At 37.8% G+C, this 5,000-nt stretch overlaps 1 pseudogene; it reads right to left on the bottom strand.

The window, feature by feature from the left end:
- Positions 1 to 5,000, bottom strand: part of LOC138032034 (chromosome-associated kinesin KIF4A-like) — a 37,834-nt pseudogene that overhangs the window by 19,344 nt on the left and 13,490 nt on the right.

The following is a 5,000-nucleotide window of genomic DNA, read 5'->3' on the forward strand; positions in this document are numbered from 1 at the left end:
CGATAGTTTCTTAAGGGCCGATTTACACGGTACGATTTTTGTCGCACGCGACAGGCTTACGACAGGCCTACGACATGACTTAAGATTGTCATTTTTACAGGGTACGATTTTGTCGCATGCGACAACAGCTTACGACAGGCCCACGACATGATTTACGATTGGCGTGTACTTCAGAAAAATGTCGTAGCATTTTAGAACATGTTTTAAGGGCCCACAGACGGATTTTTCACGCGTTGCTAAGGAAGTGAAATGTTACTTCCGGTAACTGACGTCATCATATCATGACCTGACAAGAAAACCCACTCGCAAGCAAAAGTCACCGCACAAACTGTTGTTTCCATCGAAGGTTTTTCCTCGCCCTTCCTCGAGCTCGTTCTCAGATCAACTGCGCATGCGTAAATGAAGTGACTTCCGGTTTGCGAAAAAAGCTAAATTTCTGGCTGTTTAAAATTGAATTATTTTTTTTTTTACATGGCACGTTTCACCACCAAATACAGAATATAGCCAAGCATAGATTTTTTAAATCATCTTTTTTGAAAAAGTTATGGGTATTTCAGTATGGTTTATGTATTTAAAAAGAACATTTTTCAAAATAAAAACAAAACCATGCCTGGCTGGATGCAAAAACGAATACAAATTATCAAACCATCGATTAAATACCCAAACTGTGTAGCATGGAGACAAATTTAGAGTTTTCTTTTATTGGTCACGTGACCATGGGCGTGGAATGATGACGTCATATTTCGGGTCATTGGCTTACAAATGTTGGAAACTGACCAAAATAATGCCAAATTCTCTCAAATTACTTAACCATTACATCCTTAGCAACGCACCCCAAAAAATACGTCAGTGGGCCCTTAAAACGCTGCGACAATCTTAAGTCATGTCGTAGGCCTGTCGTAAGCTTGTTGCGTGCGACAAAAATCGTACCGTGTAAATCGACTCTAAGAAAGTCGCGATGCATGCTCGAGCGTAAACAAACTAGATTTATATGTGCGCAGATCCTTGAAAATTTGTGGAACTAACATGCTTTGAACGTGACCTAAACTTCAGAATACCCGTCCACTTATTAGCATTTGAATAGGGTGTATTGTTATGCAAGTCTCGCTCTTAAAGAGCAGAAGGCAATATTGAACGTGAGATACGGGCACCGGAAGCCACTGATGTTGTAACGAATTGCAGTCGATCCGCCCCAGAGCCGATCCGCCCAGAATGATAGACCGTTAAGATTTTTTTCATTAATTGACTCAACTGATCATTATTTGTATTTTCAAATCAAGAGCGTGAGTTCATAAATTTTCACTGAATTTCATGTAATTGGTTTGCTGACTGACTGACTCCATTCCATTGTAGTGCTGAAAACATAAACCCGGCAGGGTCGGCATCTCCACTCTAACTCTACCTCTCTCCGAACGGCGGCATGATACGTCTGTCGGTCAATGCTGGTGCAGCATGTGCAATGGTTCCAAAGGCCGCATCCATTGCACTGCAACGTTTCTTGACCCTTGGTGACTGGAGTAGCGCGTTCGATCCAGTTATCCTTGATAGTTTTTGGAAATTTTCAGTTTTTGGTTTTGATCGGTTATCGAAGTCACGTTTTCGATGAGTGAGTGGCAAATGGGTTGGGATGGCTTTAATAAACAAAGGTGGATCGAAATAACGAGTACTACTTATGAGGAAACAGTGTTCGAAAAACATATGCAGCAACTTGAAAATGGGTGTGACAAATGAACAGTATGGAGCCAGAATTGTTATGCATGACATATTTTAATACATCAGTGTATTCTATTTACATATGTACCAACACTAAAATGCTTGATACAATGGTATAGATGTGAGAATAAAGTGAGAGTATGGTTAACTAAAATTGTGGGCCTTGACATTCACGCACTTTTCTTGAGAGAATGTCAAACGATGTCCAGGAGAACCCTGGGCCTAGAGTGTTTGATCCAGCAAAAACAGTTAGTGCAGATATTAGCCAAGGGGTGATGTGAACAAGCTTCAATTTCAATCAATTTTAAGGAATTAGTTGATCCTACTCATACAGATTGTGCAGACTTTAATCAAGGTAATGAATCTGTGTTTGGATGTGTTACTGACTTATATACAGTCAGTGAAATTGACCTTTTCACAATAGCTAGGCCATCTGGAGTCCTGATGCATTGTGGTCTATCCAGGCTAACAAGCCCATGGATTGTGCGAAATGCGAAATCCAAGATGTTGTTGCTATTGCTGAAAAGGTCAATTGGTGATTTTTGAAACAACATAATGAAGAAACAAAATCAAATCAAAAATCATAGAGAGAAGTATTAGAACGTTTTTCATCCTTTTTCCAATGACTATTATATCTCAGACCGACCACATGCATTTTAAGAATTGTAGTGAACTTTTTCTCTGCACATCCACTATCGCTCTCAAATTTTGCGATTTTCATAGCCCAGTTTCGATAAACAACGTATTTCGTCATGAGAGAGTGATACCAAATTTTATTCACCAAAGCGAGGCTCTGGGAATAAGGCTCGGGCTTTAATGATTCAAACAAACAGAGCAAAGATTGACTCAAGCCATGTGCTTCGTCAATCGCCAAAGATTTCAGTGAGATTTTTTTTGTCCTCTGTACTTTTTGATAGGCGATTGCTATGGTAAAGTATTGTGCTGTGCCTGTTTGCCGAAATGGCACTCATAATAGATCAGATCTCATGTTCTTTGCTTTTCCTGAAGACCACTGCCAGCAAAGAAAGTGGGTGGTCTTCTGTTAATAAGCTGACAAAAAATTCGAAAACCTTGTTGATCCAAGGATCTTTTCTTTGCACTTTGAAGAAATGGATGTGAAAGTTTCTATTTCAGGTCGTAAATTTGTTACTGCTTGCCTGACTATTTTTGACCTTGTGAGCTCGAAGAAAACAACCAGTGCCCAAGTGAAACGTCATGAAAAGCGACAGATGGAGTGTTGTGAACATGAGTCTTCCGCAAAGAAGCATTGTCCTAAAAAGCTTTATTTTAAGAATGCCACGGATAATCGTCAGAGAGACTTTGTTGACATGAATAAAATTCACCACATCACTCGTATTTATGCTGCCAGGAGTGTCAAATGGACTTGACAGCTGACGAAAATGAATACCTGATATTGGAAGTCGAAGAGTGTAGGAAGAAAATCACAATACTTGAGGAAAAAGTTTGAAGAGAAAAAGAGACTCAAAAGAGCTGAGCTCAACACTGAGCCGGGATGTGCTTAGGGATGATAAATCTGTGAAATTTTACACCGGCTTACCAAACCTTGCGTGCTTCAATTGTACCTTGAATCTATTTCAACCATACACAGAAAAGATTAAAATAATACTGGGAGAAGAAAAAAGAAGCCAAATTTTACTATCAGAGTGGTGTGTCAAAATGAAAGCCTGGCAGACTGAGGCAACTTTCACTAAAGGAAGAGTATATATCTTTTGGTATTATGTAGGTTGCATTTGGGTCCTTTAATGCTGAAGTTAAAATTTTAAGACGTATTAGTTTCCTGTGAAGCTTGAGCTCTAGAGTTGATTTATTTCCTAACTGTTCTGCCAAGTGTGCTTTACTATGAAGGTGTTCTTGTTGGGGGCTCTGGTTCTCACTTTAAGGACCTTGAATACAGTACTTGAGCAGCTCAAGTAATTCGCAAAGTACCAAGAAAGTGGGGCAAGAAATTTAAAAGACCAAGATGTTCTCTCAAGTGCAAAGTGGCCATCACTCCATTATTTTTATACCTTTCGTCTCTGAACTACTACACAGTGCCTTCTACCATCTAGATTTAAAGGAAATAAATTTGTTAGTTGTTGGGCTCCTGCCCAATGTAATTTATTGTTTGAATGTTTTTGTAAACAGGCCTACATGTAGATCTGAAATTTAACGTAGTACCTATATTCCTTTAAGGCTGCAATTACTTGGAATAATCTTTCAGACAACGTAACACAAGATCTATTCAAAACCCATCCCCTTTTAAAAATAACCTTAAGAAGCTTAAAGTTATATTTATTTTATTATTGATCTTTTAATCTACTTCTCTCTTGTAATATATTTTTTATTGGTGTAGTTGTAAGTATTAGATTTAAGTAGAAATTATGGTTGATATTTTTAATCAAATTTTCTTGTAATATGCATGTACATGCTTTTGTATTAGCTGTAAGTATTAGTTAAGTATTAGTTTTAAGTTACCTTTAAATTATTTTCATAGCAAGTGTAGGTCCACGTCGGCTATATAGTTGCCCTTTTTACCTGACCTACGTGACTAAATAATGATGATGATAAACATGTGTTGATCGCTTCCAGAACATTGCTCTCAGGTTTGCAGGTTGTAATTATTAACTTCACTTTTAATCAATCTTTGTTACTACAACTAAACAATGTAACTTAAATGAGGAAAAGCACTAGCTTCTTTTGTTATGAAAATGCATGGCCTCTAGTAAAGGACACAAGGTGAAGTAAGAGCAAGTTTATTTTATATATTTTGCTCGCTGTAAACTGCTAGGATTAGCGAAGCTTTTTCTGCAATTCATGTTTCCCATATAAACCCTACAAACCGTTACCCTGACTGAGCATTCAAATTATGTGTTTGGGTCACCTATAGACGCAGATACAGATATTATGCCATTTGCACCAGGGTTCCTTACCTTCTTTGAAGCGTTACCCTTGAGCACACGTTCTTTCAGATCCTGCCAAATCCACCAAGTGAAATTTCGATTTTCTAATTTCACTTCTAAGTAGAAAAACAAAGTTTCAGTTTAACTAATGGCTATGTATCATCTCAGAAGGGAACTGATCATTAATAAATATGAAAATTACATTTTTATTGCCATTAACTTTTTATATCCTTAAGGGTTTGACGAAAATCGCTATGATGACAAATAGATTTTTTTACATTTACTAAACCAAATTTAAATCTAATTTCCTCTTGTTTGCAGTACAAGACTCACAGTAAAAGGGGGCCAGTTCTATATGCCTTTTTTGTGGTAGGTAGGTATGGTGCC

The sequence above is a fragment of the Montipora capricornis genome, chromosome 14 (genome assembly GCF_036669925.1).
Source record: "Montipora capricornis isolate CH-2021 chromosome 14, ASM3666992v2, whole genome shotgun sequence".
Lineage (NCBI taxonomy): Eukaryota > Metazoa > Cnidaria > Anthozoa > Scleractinia > Acroporidae > Montipora > Montipora capricornis.